The sequence below is a fragment of the Neoarius graeffei genome, chromosome 25 (assembly GCF_027579695.1).
Source record: "Neoarius graeffei isolate fNeoGra1 chromosome 25, fNeoGra1.pri, whole genome shotgun sequence".
NCBI classification, from domain to species: Eukaryota; Metazoa; Chordata; class Actinopteri; order Siluriformes; family Ariidae; genus Neoarius; species Neoarius graeffei.
The window spans coordinates 4,100,087-4,118,156 of NC_083593.1; the positions used below are offsets into that span (position 1 = coordinate 4,100,087).

The 18,070-nt window shown below is 40.9% G+C and overlaps 1 protein-coding gene across 3 annotated transcripts in view; it reads left to right on the forward strand.

Annotated features, from left to right (window-relative positions):
* The first annotated feature begins 9,552 nt into the window (after positions 1-9,552).
* kdm6bb (lysine (K)-specific demethylase 6B, b) overlaps positions 9,553-18,070 on the forward strand; it is a 40,145-nt gene continuing 31,627 nt past the window's right edge. Inside the window, exon 1 of one of the 3 annotated variants that reach the window (XM_060909155.1) lies at positions 9,553-9,680. The gene's annotated coding sequence lies outside the window, so the exon portion shown is untranslated. Of the gene's footprint in view, positions 9,681-15,826; positions 16,020-18,070 lie in introns of those variants that run through there. The other 2 variants (XM_060909156.1, XM_060909154.1) reach the window with 2 other exon arrangements.

The window sequence follows — 18,070 nt, forward strand, 5'->3', positions numbered from 1 at the left end:
TCCAAGTGTGTTATATTTAAATAATATTGGCTGGCGTTGAGTGGTACATCAGATACATTCCATTCAGCTAGCATGATATTGAACGAGTCGAAGATGAGTAGCTGAATGGAATATATCTGATATACCACAAAAAAGGCCAGCCAATATTATTATTATTATTATTATTATTATTATTATTATTATTATACAGACACATTCCTTTCAGGTGTTCAACGCGTCTTTCTCTTTCAAAATTCTCTCAAAATCTTCCGTATTTAATGAAGCAAGCCTGGTAGCCATGTTTGTTTACAAATTGTCAGTCGCTCGTGAGTGCAGAAGCTTTACATCTCCAATGTGTGACGTCATGTCTTGACAACCATGCAATATCGTAAACGCTCATTCTCCATTGGGTAGAGTGATGTAATACACGTAGGATAAGCAATATGCTAACAATATTGCATGCTAGCAAAGAAAATGAATTAAACCTGAAGGGAATAGAACACGTTTTTGTTCCATCGAAAAAGTGTCCTGTATGTATAGCAGTACTGTGAGTTGGCCTAGTGGTTAACGTGTCTGCCTCTCGAACAGGAGATTGTGAGTTCTACTCATGGTCGGGTCATACCAAAGACCGTCATAAAAATGGTACCTTCTGGCAAGGCACGCTGCAATACAGATGCAGGAGTCAAACTGTTGCGGTTACCTGAGGAATAGCCCCCACTATAACCCTAGCTATGTAATAGGTGAGAGGCCGAGGGCTATGGAAACAGCCACATGGCGTGGTAAGACCTGTGATTTTTTTTTTTTTGTATAATAATACAGAATATACACAGCAAAATCCCTAGTGTTGAATTAACACCCAGAGTGTTGATTTAACACCCTACTGTGTTTATATGTGTCCAATTGGACACAAATGAACTCTGAAAGTGTTAATTCAACACTGGGGAATTTGCTGTGTACCCCCTGATGTTGCACAAGCAGCAGTTCGAAAAGATCCGATCGGCTGGTGTGACATGCCTCGGAGAAATCACGTGATTACATTTGCCCTCTCTGATTGGTAGCTGTCGTGTGATAGATCAAAATGAGATCGTTGTGCTACCAGATTACAGAATAGCTGAAAATATCTGCTTTTTTAAATTTTTTATTAACACATTTGACCAGGGGCGCCGCTAGAAATCTTGGGCCCTATGAGAGATTACAATTTAGGGCCCCCCGGTAACATTTTCAAGCTCAAGCAACTGAATTTGAAGTCTGTTTTTGGCTGGCACTTCTACTTTACTATGCATGTGATCAGCTACCTAGCAAGTTTAGGTGATACAATTATTTGGTATATGAACATTTTAAATGCAGAACTGTCAGAATTAGGCTGAATAGACTGTTGCCTTAAAATGAAAATTCCATGATATATATTATGGAAAATATATATATATATTTTTTCTTTTATTAGCAACTATTATTCGGCCACTCAGTAGCTTATGGAGTTCATTCAATCCAAATGTTTGTGTTGAGAGAAATTGCATGCATCACTGTATCAGTATGGACTTATAACATTCTGTATGCACATTATGGAGACTCCAGAGCCCTCCAGCAAACATCATCAATAATCAGGATTACAAAATGTATTCCTTTGTTTCCTCCATTTATTGACTTATTGTATGTGATCAAATGTATGCCTTGATGAATAACTACACTAGTTTTTTGATACAATTACATAGTGGATTTCTTGCAGTGCACTAAGTGTTTTTGGTTTCTTTTAGGCATCACACATTTATTAGAAAACACAGCAAATGTTCAAATATTCAAGTTAAATACTTAGCAACAGTAGCAATAAATCCACACATGAACAATAGCAATGATATCTATAACCACAGCTAATGTGCAAAATATTAAAGTTAAATACTTAACAATATCAACAAATCCACACATGAACAATGGCAAAACATCTAGACTTAATTATACAATAAATATACCTATGAAAAAAGGTGATTTTTTTTTCACACACAGTGTGATATCCGGACTTCATAATTTATCACACCTGCTCAGCAACTTCTAGAATGCACACCTCTGCTGCGCACATAGAAAAACTGCCAGCTGCTCTAAGCTGCGCTAATAGCGGCGCTGTGCATGCACGGAGCGACACATTTCACGTGTCCCGCTCCCAGAATCAGACTGTACCATTAGTAAAAAGGGTGGAGGGGTGAAATGACAATATCATAAATAATTCAAGAAAAATGTTATAGCAAATCATAACCATGTATAATTTGCATATTTTAACAGATGAAATGAAATATTTTATTTCAAAAACTTACACAAGGCAATACTATTAAAATAATATTAATATCCCTCACAGGGCCCCCTGCCAGTGCCAGGCCCTTAGAATCGTCCTAACTTCCCCCCCCCCAGCGGCGCCCCTGCATTTGACCGAAACATGCAAATCCATCAAATCAGAATTTGAACATTTAAACACCACACTTTTAATTCAACAACAATCTCAGCTCTTTTTCAACAACTTTTTAAAGGTCCCATGGCATGAAATTTTCACTTTCTGAGGTTTTTTAACGTTAAAATGAGTTCCTCTGACCTTCTTAAGTCACCCCAGTGGCTAGAAATGTCATAATGTGTAAACCAAACTATGCCCAACATTTGTCAACATTTGAGAATGGCGTGTCAAAATGGCGCGTTGATAGGCTCTTCCCTTTACTAAGTCAGCAAGGGAGATGATCCCCCCCCCCCCCCCCCCCCCCCGGATTCCCACCCACTGTATGGATTGCCCGCCCAGCTCAAAAGTTGCCACCATAGATACGTCACTTCAATTTTGTAGTGAGGAGACCACAGAGGACACAACAACATGGCACCACCTAAGCGAGCGAAACATGGAAATTGCGCTGTACATGGATGTGACAACACAGAAAGGAGTCTGTTTTTACTGCCGACGGGAGAGCCCCTGAAGACGCAGTGGCTTAATTTTATTTACTCCAATAATACGCCGTCGAGTCTACCTAAGACGGCGTATGTTTGTCGGAAGCATTTTCTTGATGAATGTTTCCACAACTTGGGACAGTACAGGGCAGGTTTTGCACATCAACTGTCACTGAAGCCTGGGTCCGTACCAAGCATCCCTGCCGCATCAGCCACAAACACCGAATAAGTAAGTGTATAACTGTTAAGTCATTTTGCCGTGCTTTAAAATCGGTGCATTAGCCTTGCAATGGCTACATTAGCTGTGCAGCTAACCGCTTCCTGCAGTTAGCCAGGTACTCTGCGCTACAAAACCAAAAAGCATGCAGCATGCTCTGTTAAACTGAGTTTAGTCTGGAAATTGACTGTAACTTATGAGCTTATGTTTGACTATTGCTCCGCAATGCATGTCTTCTGTTGGATAAGCGATATGTTGCTGTAGTTGCTGCTTCTATCCTCTTTGGTTATGGAGTGTGTGTTCAAGCCTAGGGTATTATACGTTCGTAAACTACCACTCCGAACACTCTCACTCATGCCCGCAGCTTGGTCAAGCCCCTCCCCCTCCCCCCATGGCCCGCCCCCACCCTCTACCCTTCCCCGCCTCCATGCTTCTCATTAGCAAAACGACGCACTGGGAAAAGCGCTGAAATGGGGCTTTCTCCCAGGAGGCTATATCTACGTGCCGAGGGTTCATTTCGAGAAAGGCTGCGGATATAACATCCGGAAACCTCCACGAGCCCGTTTAAAGCATCAACAAACCACCATGCCATGGGTCCTTTAAGGTTACTGTACTTATGTTTAACCACCAGAGGGCAGTGTGTTACTGCTGAACATTACACAGGAAGAATGATAATGATGGACAGCCACCTGAACCAGTTACCACTAACAGAGGGCGGAGTTTACGATGACCAATTGGACCCACTCGACCGCAGTCACGTGATTACACTCAGGTTTCCTGTGAGGTCCAGATGAATTAAACACACTCAGGGTGTGGTAGCAAATATAAGATTAATAAGGCCATTTCTTGACATTTTTACAAAGTTTCATTTATTTTATTTTAATAGAAGATTTTTTTTATTTTTACATAAATATCTGCCAAAAAAAAAAAAACACTGGAAAACTTTTGTCAAAGCATTTTTAACCATAGAAACAGAGAAATCTGAAGAAATTAAATGTTCTAAGAACTATTGAACACACACACACACACACACACACACACACACACACACACACACACACACAAATGCTATGAATATTGCAGACACATATCTTCTAATCTCTCAAACACACACACACACACACACACACACACACACACACACACACATAAACATACGATTTGTGTATATTCTAGACAAACACTATCTCATAAACACACAAATTGCATATGTTAGAGAAACACAATCTCATAAACACACTTTGTTTACTGCTGACACACACTCGGGTACACACTAATTGTGTAGCTGGCACACACAGTCATAAACACACAACTGCATAATTATATTACAGACACAATCTCATTCACATTTATTTTGTATACCATAGACACACTCAAACACACACTAACTGTGTAAATCGCAGTCTCACACACACAAATTGTGTATATTACAGAAACACACAATTTCATAGTGAATTTTTTTATCCCACTGACACACACTCAAACACACAACTATTTTGTAGTGTGTGTGTGTGTGTGTGTGGACTCCATGTTTGACTGACTCCAGTGTGTAGTCCTGTTACCATGGTGATCATGGAACCCCCAGCTTAGCATTCCAAGTGCTCTGATTGGCTGAAATCCTGTCATAGCCATCTCAGGGTTGTCCAATAGGTACAGAGCAGCACTGGTTCAGTTGCTATGGGCAGTGAGTGTGGAGCCTGGAATCTCTCTCTCACACTCACCCACACTGAGGTAGCCCACTGTCTGTGTGTGATTTTACGGCTGTGGTTCGAGACGGATGATGAAAGAGTGGAGGAGACGAGGCCATGTCTCTGAATGTGATAAATAAAAGGACGCTCTGAGATCCTGAAGTGTGTGTTTTTATCTGAAAAAACACACACACACACACACATATACAATGTAAAGTTAACAATGCACAGCTCTCATCTCTTAACGATGCATAAATGAAATTAAAGGAACTGTTCAGCATCAGTATGAAATCTCCACACTGTTCCCTTTAACCCAGATGTTGTAGATCAGACAGGACGTGTTTCGTGCCTGAGGTTTACTTGTTTAGTTTTGGGTTCATGTTATGACGCTAATGTAGTTAATAAGTAAGGAAGGTTTATAGCTACAAATTAAGCAGTGAGTTGAAGTGAGAAAGTGACTGAAGTCTGATTCAAATAAGAAAGCGATTCAACTGATGAATCTGCTTTGACTGAGAAAGGGATTCGAGTCTGACTGGACGAAAAAAGCGATTAGCCTGTGATTCGATTGAGAAAGGGATTCAACTGATTTGACTGAGAACACAACTCAAATCTGATCAAATTTGATTTGACAAAGAAAACGATTGAACTTATCAAGAAAGTAATTTGACTCTGATTTAAAAGAGAAAGTGATTCAGCTTTGATTTGTCTGAGACAGTGATTCAAATCTGATTGACTCTGATTTGACTGAGAGAGCAATTTAACTCTCATCAGTTCGTCTTTGACTGGGAAGCGATTCAACTGATTAGATGATTTATCTCTGACAGAATCTGCTTTCACTGAGAAAGCATTTTGATCAACTCTGAGCACAATTTTCGCTCTGAAACGATGTCTGCAGTGTTGTTTTTACGACTGTATTTTCCTTGGAAGTTAGAAGTCAGAGGTGGAAATGATGTCATACCTGGTTTGATCATGTTCCAGTACAATTATGGCCCTTTTCCACTACCCTTTTTCAGCTCACTTCAGCTCGCTTCAGCTCACTTCAGCCCGACACGACTCGCGTTTCGACGATCTCAAAACAGCATGACTCAGCTCGCTTCAGCCCTGCTTAGCACCCAAAACTCGCACGGTTTTGGAGTGGAGCTGAAGCGAGCCAAAGCGAGCTGAGTGAGGCTGGGGGCATGAGCAGACACTCCCCTGTGCACTGATTGGTGAGGAGGAGTGTCCTCACATGCCCACACACGCCCCGCGAGCACGCTGGGATCTGTAAACACCGTAAACCCAGAAGAAGAAGAATTACAAATTACGAGAATTTCTGAAGCCTTATGCGCCTCGCCTCATCTATACGCTCTTGCCAGTATCTGTTGGCGTTGTCGGTGACAACAAGCCACAGCACCAAGACCAGCAACACTAACGACTCCATGTCCTCCATGTTTATTGTTTACTATCCGGGTCGTGAGACTACCGCTTAAAAGATCACTGATGTCACTGTTTGCGCCGCTTAACGACATCACGTGACGTCCACCCACTTTCGCTAACTCCACCCAATGTGTCCACCCACTTCCAGCCAGCACGGTTCAGCGCGGTGGTAGTCGAAATGCAACTCCAATAGCCCCGCTCAGCTCGACTCAGCCCAACTCAGCACAGCACGGCTCAGCCACGTTTGTAGTGGAAAAGCGGCATAACGCAGAAAACCTAGCCAGGTTTACCGCAATACCAGTTGTTCGCGATTGTTAGCAGCACCAGTCGATAACAACCCATTACCTGTTATCGTGCGTATACAAACACTGTAGCAACGTCCATAGATAGAAGTTGGACAATACTCTGTGCACGACCAATTTAATGAGACACAAAGAAGATAGAAGTGCTAAGAAACAGTATTTTACTTGGATTTTGAGGTCAGGGTTGGCGAGGTGTTCTGACTTTCTGAGCTGACTTCAAGTGGCGTTCCAGTTTAAATCTCCAACTGGAAATTCCCAGTTCAAATGGAATGTACGATTAAAAGAAATTTGAACCACAGTGGTGCTTCTGGTGGCAGATGGTGGAACACGTAGTACTTTAAAGCAGAACAAAACCCTTGGTCCATACTTCATTCGCCGATCACCTGATCAAGGCAAGTGCCCTAATGCCCCCTACACTTTTTAATTAAAAATAAAACTTTATAACGACAGTTTATCCATTTTAAAAGTTGCGATATTGCGAAGAATAGACCTCCCTATGTGCAGCCATTTGTACTGAAACCGGACATCCGCTTGTGACGTAGCCAGCTCACTAATACACCGTTTACCTGAGTAACACATAGCCATGTACTCAGAAGTTTTCTTTCACCATGTGATTTTTACTGGCAACAAAATACGCAAATCAACAGACTTCACTTTTATGACATTTAAATTTCCCTCAGGGGCGGCACGGTGGTGTAGTGGTTAGCGCTGTCGCCTCACAGCAAGAAGGTCCTGGGTTCGAGCCCCGGGGCCGGCGAGGGCCTTTCTGTGCGGAGTTTGCATGTTCTCCCCGTGTCCGCGTGGGTTTCCTCCGGGTGCTCCGGTTTCCCCCGCAGTCCAAAGACATGCAGGTTAGGTTAACTGGTGACTCTAAATTGATCGTAGGTGTGAATGTGAGTGTGAATGGTTGTCTGTGTCTATGTGTCAGCCCTGTGATGACCTGGTGACTTGTCCAGGGTGTACCCCGCCTTTCGCCCATAGTCAGCTGGGATAGGCTCCAGCTTGCCTGCGACCCTGTAGAAGGATAAAGCGGCTAGAGATAATGAGATGAGATGAATTTCCCTCAGCTTGATAACGCATACGTAGTACTGACACAGATACTAGTAAACAATGGCCATCATCATCACACAAATGTGATTCTTGCTGGCTAAAAAGATCACTTTTCTCAGTGAATAATAGCAAACACAAGCATGTTACATAAAAATACAAGCAAAAATTACATTTCAAAAAAACACTGCGAGTCGCCGACGACGGAGTGTTTATAGGCAGAAAAATCACAAATTGCCTGCACAGCCACTGCGATGCCACCAGGCAACATCGCTCGGCGCACCGCACCAAATACAGAAACACTGCCGTACAGAGTGCTGGACAACCCTGATGTTAAAAAGACCAACAAGCTCATTGCAGTCCAGAGAGAGGGCGCACAGGCATCACCCATGGTGGACCAAGGCCTGAAGGGAACCAACACCCAAAACTGGGTCCGGAGCTACGCCACAACCGGTGGACAAAACATTCAAACAAAGAACATTCAAACAAAGAATCATACAATCACAAAAAGAAAAACAAAGGGGAAAGAAGACAAATAAAAAGCTCCAGTGAGAAACGGGAGCCAAAATATGCACAGTGTACTCTCAACCGGAAACGGAAGATTGACATATTGCATTACAGTTATGGAAGAATCTGAATTATCACCCACTTTCTTTTCATCGTCTTTCTTTTCTTCCCATTGCTATAATCTTTTCCCACGTGAAGCATTCTGTCATGAAGTGGTCCTCGTAAACCATCTTGTGCCTGCCGAAATGTAATTTGTCCACAGTGTGACCAGCGCCGATGAAATACAGCCATTTCACTGCTTGTAAAAGTACGTAATATTGGGGATGGCAAAAAAACGATTTCCCTTTGCAATATTCTGGCTTATTTTTACACCCAAATGCTTGACATTCTGGCATCTTTAGGGTTATTTCAACAATTTAGAAGCGATGTATCCACTCGATCTCAGCCTCGGTAAGTCATGTGGTGTTGCAAGCTACGGCACAATCTCGGATTATCTTGCGTACAAATACTGTGTCTACAGTATACGGGTACAAATATAAACAAGTGACACTCAAACATGTCTTGTATGGATATTATTTGTCAATTTATATTTTGGGTTTTGTTTGGTTTTAATACATGATTTTGGTTTCAATCGAATGTTTGGCATTTGCAGATGTTTGAAGACAAACTTTGTAAAAAAAAAAATGGAGAAAAAAACCTCTGCAGTGTTTCCTAACAGATGATTTGCATGTGTTATTTGAATGAACATTTAATTAAAAGTTACAGTTTTGAGTTCATTATCAGTGATAATCCCCATCACTGCTGTTCCGTTGTTCATGATGGGACAGATGAGTTGATTCCGTGCATCATCTGGCTCTTTTTATTGTTTGCTTGATGGATTTCTGTTTCTCAGAATAGGTTTTCGAGGCAGATTTTCTCGTGGCAGTCTTGCTTTCAAGGTGTTACTATGCTGCTGTATCAGCTGCGTCGCACTTGTACAGGTGTTACGTCGCTCACTTTATGAATTTCAGCCTGTTTCAGAGAGTGGCTTTGTTTAGCCTCCAAGCAAAAAACACATTTCCATTATGTATGCAGTGAAGCTTGGTGGAAAAGACCTAGCACTGGCGTGAATATCCTGAATATCATAGTTACAATTTACAAACACACCCTTCGGAGGATTATGGTACACACCAGCTTTCCAAAGAGACCCCTGTTTCTGTCAGCTAGAAAATGGAGTCAACTGTGGAGGGCTAAAAATAGCTTGCAGTGTGTTGGCCTTGTTCCAAAACACACACATGCACACACACACTCAAATGTACATACATACACACACTTGTGCACTGTAGCTGAAGTGCACTCCCACTCAGTCCTGATTGGCTGCGCTGCCCTGAGTGGCAGAGAACAGGAAACAGGGATTGGCTGCCTGGTTTTGACAGACAGGTGAGCCGTGTGCACATGCATGGGTCTGCTGTGAGCGTCTGAGCATTGGAGAGAGAAGAAGAGGAAAGAAGGAGGGAGGAAGAGGAGGAGGAGAGGAAGAGGAAGAGGAGACAGGTTCAGGGAGCAAAGAATCAGAGGAGGAGAAGAGGAAGGGACTGAGGGGTTTAAAAAAAAGGAGAGGACGAGGAGGTGGGGAACAGCTAATGTCTATTTCTGTGGCTCCGCAATACGAAGACATCTGCATGTGTGTGTGTGTGTGTGTGTGTGTGTGTGTGTGTGTGTGTTGCATTATGATGCAGCCGGCATCTATATTAATTGACAGCACTACAAAAGCATGCATGAAACACACACTTGCAGCTTTAAACTTGGTGCTACTAATCATTTCAACATTTAATATTTAATAATTGCATTATTTTCTTTTCATGTATTTTGCACGTGTGTGTGTCCCCTTGTCTTGTACAGGCTTTTGTTGTGTGTTACGGAGTGTGTAAATGTGTGCATTAAGCTGCTAACTACACTGACCTACATTCACTGGTTAATCACCATGCCAAGATACAAACCACTGACATGTCATTCTGTAATGCTAAAGCTCTTTACACACACACACACACACACACACACACACACACACACACACACACACACACACACACACACACACACTTTCACTGCAAAGCCGTCAGTCAGAATCCAAACCTCTGTCCCACGATGCATCACTGCAGGTTGAAATGTTTGGACATGTCCATGTCCCTTCAGGAGCGTAACTAATTATTCTCCATGATCCAGAATCTCATCCAATCACATGCTCTCTTGCGATTCTATAACATTAATCAGGCGTCTCTCCCTCGTGTGTGGATCAGAGATTAGTTGTTGCATTCTTGTCGGATTATTAAACACATTTTTTGTGCTCTAGTAGGTTTATTTTACATTCGTCCAAATGCAATACTGCTGCATTCCTTTATATTCCAAACTTGGGAAAATAATGCACAAAGGAAAGGTCTTCCAGTTTGGAATTCCTTCTTGGTAACTTGGGAATGATGGCTGAAAACAGTTGTGCGTCAGCAAGTTTTACTCTCTAAAAAGGGTTTGTTGTGTTCAGCTATGAGAAATTTGTTGTCGTATCGTTACGTTGTGGGACACTGTAACTGATTAGCAACTTACCATAATATAACAATGTATTGTTGTTGTCTCATGAGTTTGTTCAGATGTAACATTATCGTGTTGTTGGGATGTGACAAGTTTGTGTTGGAAAATTGTTAAAATGTAACTGGTGTTGTGCTGTTGATTAGATGTAACTTTGTTGTCTTGTGATGTTTGGGTGAAACGTTGTTGTGTTGTTATGTTGTAATGCTGTTAGTACGTTTAAATGTAACAATGGAGTAACATTGTTGTGTTTACATTGGTAAGATTTAACATTGTTGTGTTTTCATGATCTTTGGATGTAACACTGTTGTGGTGTTGTGTTTTAACTTTGTTAGGATGTGATGTGTAATGTGAAATTGTCAGAATTTAACATAACTGTATTTTAATGATGTCTGGATGTAACATTGTTGTGTTATTGCATTGTACCATTGTTAGGATGTAACATTATTGTGTTGTAACATTGTTTTATTGTCTTCAAGCTTTGCTAGGAAATTGTTGTGTGGTGGTGTGTTGTAACTTTGTTTGGATCTAACATTGTTGTGTTGTGTTATAACTGTTAGGATGTGATGTGTAATGTGAAATTGTCAGGATTTAACATTATTGTATTTTAATGATATCTGGATGTAACATTGCTGTGTTGTTGCATTGTAACTTTGCTAGGATGTAACATTGTTGTGCAGTGTTGTGTTTTGTTGTGTTGTAATTTTGCTAGGATGTAACATTGTTGTGCAGTGTTGTGTTTTGTTGTGTTGTAATTTTGCTAGGATGTAACATTGTTGTGTAGTATTGTAACTTTGTTAGGATCTAACACATTGTTTTAACTTTCTTAGGAGTGTAACATTGTTTTATTACTGTGATGTAACTTTGCTGGGATTAACATTGTTATGTGGTGGTGTAACTTCTCTCAAATGTAACATTGTTGTATTTTAACTTTGCGAGATTAAAACATTGTTGTATTGTTGTGTTTTAACTTTGCTAAGATATCACGTTGTTGTGTTGTTTGCTAGTATGCAACATTGTGTTGTTCTATTGTAACATTTTTAGGATGTAACATAGTTGTGTTTTATTGTTGTTAGGATGTGATGTGTAATGTGAAATTGTCAGGATTTAAAATTATTGTATTTTAATGATATCTGGATGTAACATTGCTGTGTTGTTGCATTGTAACTTTGCTGGGATGTAAGATTGTTGTGCGGTGTTGTGTTGTGTTTTGTTGTGTTGTAATTTTGCTAGGACGTAACATTGTTGTGTTGTGTTTTAACTTTGCTAGGATGAAACACTGTGTGTTATGTAACATTGTTTTAACTTTCTTAGGAGTGTAACATTGTTCTGTTACTGTGATGTAACTTTGCTGGGATTAACATTGTCGTGTGGTGGTGTAACTTCACTCAGATGTAGCATTGTTGTATTCTAACTTCGTGAGATTAAAACATTCTAGTGTTGTATTTTAACTTTGCTAGGATGTAACATCGTTGTGTGCTGTTGTGTTTTGTTGTGTTGTAACTTTGTTAGGCTCTAACATTTATTTTATTTTTATTTTATTAAGCTTCCACCTCAGATACAGTAAATAAACACATTAAAAAATGGTGGGGGTCACACAACAGAGCTAGGCTCCAATAACAGTGTGCCCTAATACAGTGTTGTATTGTTGTGTTTTAACTTTGCTAGGATATAATGTTGTTGTGTTGTGACATTGTTTTATTGTCTTCTCACTTTGCTAGGATGTAACATTGTTTTATTGTGTTGTAATTATGTTGCAATTTTGTTAGGCTGTAACATTGTTGTGTTGTTGTGTTTTAACTTTGCTGGGATGAAACACTGTGTGTTATGTAACATTGTTTTAACTTTCTTAGGAGTGTAACATTGTTCTGTTACTGTGATGTAACTTTGCTGGGATTAACATTGGTGTGTGGTGGTGTAACTTCACTCAAATGTAACATTGTTGTGTTTTAACTATGCGAGATTAAGTAACATTGTTGTGTTGTTGTGTTGCTTGCTAGTATGCAACATTGTGTTGTTCTATTGTAACATTTTTAGGATGTAACATAGTTGTGTTTTATTGTTGTTAGGATGTGATGTGCAATGTGAAATTGTCAGGATTTAACATTATCGTATTTTAATGATATCTGGATGTAACATTGCTGTGTTGTTGCATTGTAACTTTGCTGGGATGTAACATTGTTGTGCGGTGTTGTGTTTTGTTGTTTTGTAATTTTGCTCGGATGTAACATTGTTGTGTTGTTGTGTTTTAACTTTGCTAGGATGAAACACTGTGTGTTATGTAACATTTTTTAAACTTTCTTAGGAGTGTAACATTGTTCTGTTACTGTGATGTAACTTTGCTGGGATTAACAGTGTTGTGTGGTGGTGTAACTTCACTCAGATGTAACATTGTTGTGTTTTAACTTCGCGAGATTAAAACATTATTGTGTTGTGTTTTAACTTTGCTAGGATGTAACACTGTTGTGTTATTGTGTTGTTTGCTAGTACGCAACATTGTGCTGTTCTATTGTAACATTTTTAGGATGTAACATAGTTGTGTTTTACTGTTGTTAGGAACTAACGTTGTTGTGTTCTAGAGTTCAAAGAATGTTTTTGCTTATTCCATTTGAAGATAATTTCGGTGATCAATCAAGCTAGCGAAAGCTAACCGAGCAAGTGTACCTACTGTGTGACTTTATAATTGACAGGTTCCTACACAGAGGTTGATTCCTCCTTCCCTGCTGGAGTGGTGTTACAGGTGGAGTCGGAGGGCTGTGAATTAGGCGTGCTCATTAGAATATTTGGCCACACCCTTTAGGACAGTTCTATAGTCGAGTTCAGCTGCTGTTTGGTCTTTCATCAGAGTTCAGTCTTATTGAAACATTGCGAGGTGATATAACAACTGGACTCATGTTTTTAGTTCTGCTGTAGCAGAAGCTTTATGTCATGTAAAGTGAGCACAGGAGTTAAGTTTCACTTCAACACACACACACACACACACACACACACACACACACACACACACACACACACAGTGACATGCTGTGTTTGTCTTCATTATTCAAACACCCAGCCTCTTATAGTGTCTTGTGGTACAATATTTGAGGAAACTGCATTCAGACAAAAAAACAACAACAACAACAACAACAACCTCATAACGTCATGTAGGAGCCTGTGGCTTCCTGCATCTCACAGCGATGAGCAGAGCGGGTTTGATGAGTAACAGAACCCAAGTTGCTTTACTACACTCTGCTGGTGGGTAAAAGTTAACTCATTAAAACTTGGTCCATTAATAATGCACTCTACATCAGCAGAACTTCTCCCTCACACACCAAATGTATCACAGGTAGCTTGTTACAGTACGACTCACATGGCAAAACACAAAATGTACGTAAGATTACAGAAAAGGGTGAGACTTTACCAAGTGACAGGCGTCCCTGAGTCAACAAGAATCATACAGTAAAATTTAAAATTTCTTTTCATGTTTATGACTTTGTGTTCTGCCTTGCATAAAGTATGTGAGCTTTCACTTACTGAATTAACCTTCACTCACTAGGTTAGCATTGCGTACAGATTGGCTAAGCTAAGCTCGGAGCTCAGATATCAATGCGCTGCCGAAGCGCGCAGAAGGTGTTAGTACGCCTGTCATTATAGTGCGGACTTTCCATAGCATAGAAAATCGCTACGTTTCAATTTGTGTAACTGAACTTGTTTCATATCACTGGTCATATAAACCTATGTAAACAGGAAAAACGTGGAAGAGTTTGGTCGCATCTAACTACAGCCCCAAAAAATACCATTGGCCATACTGAGCCTAGCTACATTGCTAACAGGAGTGACAGTGCGTCTGACTGCGTCTGACTGACTGGGAGGTCGCGCAAAGCTCGGAGAGGTACGGAGCAGCTCGTCTCAATTCAGATAAGAGCATATTTCATTATGGAAGTACGGTGGACTGTTCCTTTAAAGTACTTCCTTCCTTTCTTGATCCTGAGGCTCCTCTCACTCACACTAGTTTTGATTTGCACACAGATTAGCAAGTTATGAAAACCCTTAGCTATGTTGTGCAATTAACAGAGAGCCAGAGAACAGAACATTAAGGCTAGGAATGATGTCACATAATCAAAAAGCTCATTATGTCGATGAGTTCAGAAGTTTATCCAAAACTGGATGTGTCTATACATGGGAGTGGCATTAATATTCTGAAGTTTGTGGCCAGAAAAGTGTACAAAGGATAGCCATGGATGGAGCTTCTGAGACTGTGATGGCCCGCCCACTTGTTGGAATGTACAATTTGTGCAAATGTTTGGAGAAGGGGCGGGTGTAAATGTTTAAAGTGGCAACTTCGTCGTGTGTATTAGTGAGCAATGATGGAGTTTTGTTTGAGAAATGTCATATGATGTTACTGAAGTGTATGTGGATAATTTCTGTTCAAACACACACACACACACACACACACAATCCATACTACAGTATGAATGTAGAATAAAGTAATTTGTGTCTCCATTTACCACTGGAAGAGGAATTCTTTTGTTTCACATGGCAATGTGATGGAGAGTGCATGTGTGCACAAGCGTGTGTGTGTGTGCTGACGGAGCGAACTTATAACTTCATCCATCACATGTACAGTGCTGCAGTGTCTCCTCCTGCTGCAGAGCTTCAGTGAGCAGAAGGGCTATAACACGTGTGTGTGTGTGTGTGTGTGTGTGTGTGTGAGTCAGGTGAAGTTGTCCTGCCAGATTGCTCAAGTGTGTGGTGAATGGAGTGTATTGCTGGTTTCCTAGGAAACGCATACTGTACACCAAAGGTGTGAAATAGAGAGAGAGAGAGGGGGGGGGGGACTGAAAATACATATGGAGATAGAATGAGAGAAACAGACTGAAAGACAAAGAAAAATATAAACAGACAGATGGAGAGATATGGAGATGGAAAGAAAGAACAGAGAAAAAGACTGACAGAAAGAGTGCAGAGAGGAAAGAGGGATAGACAGAGAGAAAGCACCGAGATGGACACATTTGGAGAAAGACAGAGACTGATAGAGAGACAAAAAGAAGAGAGAGAGAGAGAGAGAGAGAGAGAGGTGACAGAGAAGGAGGAGCCAAAAGATCTGCAAGCAGATTGGCTGGCAAAAAGGGGCGGAGATTCTTTTTTTCCCCTAAGCTTCTCTCTCTCTCTCTCTCTTTTTTTTTTGCTTTCTCTTTCCCAGCCATCCCCTTCCTTTCTTTGTCTGTCTGCGAGAGGGGGAGCAAACAGGGTGGAAGAGAGAGAGACAGAGAGAGAGACAGAGAGAGAGATTGAGGGGAGGGGGAGAAGGGGTGAATGTGCAGGAAGAAAGGAAAGAAAGAAAGAAAGAAAGAAAGAATGAGGGAACTGCAGTCATCTGTGTGACACCGTCTGTCTGTCAGAGTAAGTGCTGCCTGTGTGTGAGTGAGACAGTGTGTGTGTGTGAGTGAGACAGTGTGTGTGTGTGAGTGAGACAGCGTGTGTGTGTGTGTGTGTGTGTGTGTTGGCTGTTTAAAGGGACTGAACTCGGCTGCCATTAGCTGCAGGCGTCCGGAAGCGTGTGTGTGTGTGTGTGTGTGTGCATGCAGGTTCTCTTCTGTGTGTGTTCATCACATGCAATAATACAAAATTCAAAGCCATGTGTGTGTGTGTGTGTGTGTGCATGCAGGTTCTCTTCTATGTGTGTTCACATGCAACAATACAAAATGCAAAGCCGTGTGTGTGTGTGTGTGTGTGTGTAATATGATAGCACTGTTATAGTGAATGCAGGAAGTGAGCTTTAATGTCTGCTTATCATGATCCCAGTCCTCACAGTGTGTGTGTGTGAGGTGGAGAGAGAGAGAGAGAGAGCAGTTAAATAAATATATAATGTAGAGCAGTATTTTTTCCACAATATGTATTACAATATTTAGTTTTTCTCAGCTGCAAGCTGTAACACACACACACACACACACACAATAGCAGAAAAAAATCACCAAACAATAAACATATTTAAATGTTCATCAATAAATTTTACTATATTTTAAAGTTACTGTTAACATGGGAAGGTGAACACAATACACTGAAGTGGATAAAGTTGTGTGAACGTTGTTGCTAGGTAACTGGGTGACAGACGCTGAACAGAAGCTAGCTAATGGCTGGGGTATGAAAGTGCAGCTAACATGTCTTTTACAGATAGGGCAGTAAAGACATGGCGTCGGTGGAAATATAACAGAAATATCCGGAATGTCAACATTTATCTCAGATGTGTTGATAAATTACTAAGAAAAGTCTCAGAATGCCTGAAATTACACCGTAATAACACTTTGCGTTAAAACTCTAACTAGACTTCCATGGTTTCTGTCATTTTTATGTCAAACGTTGTTGAAAAAATTTGTCTTGTGAAGAAGAAGAAGAAGCAGAATGGGCAGCACGGTGGTTGCTTCACAGCAAGAAGGTCCGGGTTCGAGCCCAGTGGCTGATGGGGGCCTTTCTAAGTGGAGTTTGCATGTTCTCCTCATGTCTGCGTGGGTTTCCTCCGGGTGCTCCGTTTTCCCCCACAGTCCAAAGACATGCGGTTAGGTTAACATGGGGCAACCTTAGGCTGAAGTGCCCTTGAGCGAGGCACCTAACTCCCAACTGCTCCCTGGGCGCTGTTAGCATGGCTGCCCACTGCTCTGGGTGTGTGGGTGTGTGTGTGTTCATTGCTTCAGATGGGTTAAATGCAGAGAGGAATTTCACAAGTGTACACGTGATGAATGAAAGTTGTTCTTCAACATTGTTGAAAAACTTTGTCTTGTGAAGACAGAAATAGCATTTATCAAACACGATGAGCAGAGGATCACATTTCTGCAGTCCCTCTTGCTAAACAATTTAGCCAGGGTTTAATACTGATACACTCAGAACAACCAAGTTAGATTAAAACCGATCAAATATCGCTAACACTGAAGAAATCTCTCACATTTAACTGTGAGAGCGATATATCTATTCTCTCATCCTGTAAAACACACACACACTGACCTTTTACCCATTTATTGTATTTAACCACACACTTTACTCAGTGTTCCTGAACACTCCCCCATCCACAGATGCAGTCTTATTTGAAAGAACCTTCCTTTTTTTTCATGGAAAAATCTGTGGAAAATGTTTACATTTGTTTTTCATCTTTTAATACGACAGGGATTTGAAATTTGAATTGATAAGGCTGATTTATACAGTCCTCCCACCAGCTAACGACTCATTGTGCGTCTCTTCGGTGCTGTGTATCACGTGATTGGTTGGCTCGGGGGCGTGTCTACTGTGTAACGGTTTGATGAGATTTGATGTTGTGACGTTTCTTTGGCAAGTTTAATCAAATTCAGAATAATATTGTTTTAAATCAGAATAACACTGTCCAGAGTACATCTGAAGTGTCAACAATAGTGCAGAATTTCCCTCGTCACATCCAAACTTTTCCATCTTCTGGAGACGATCTC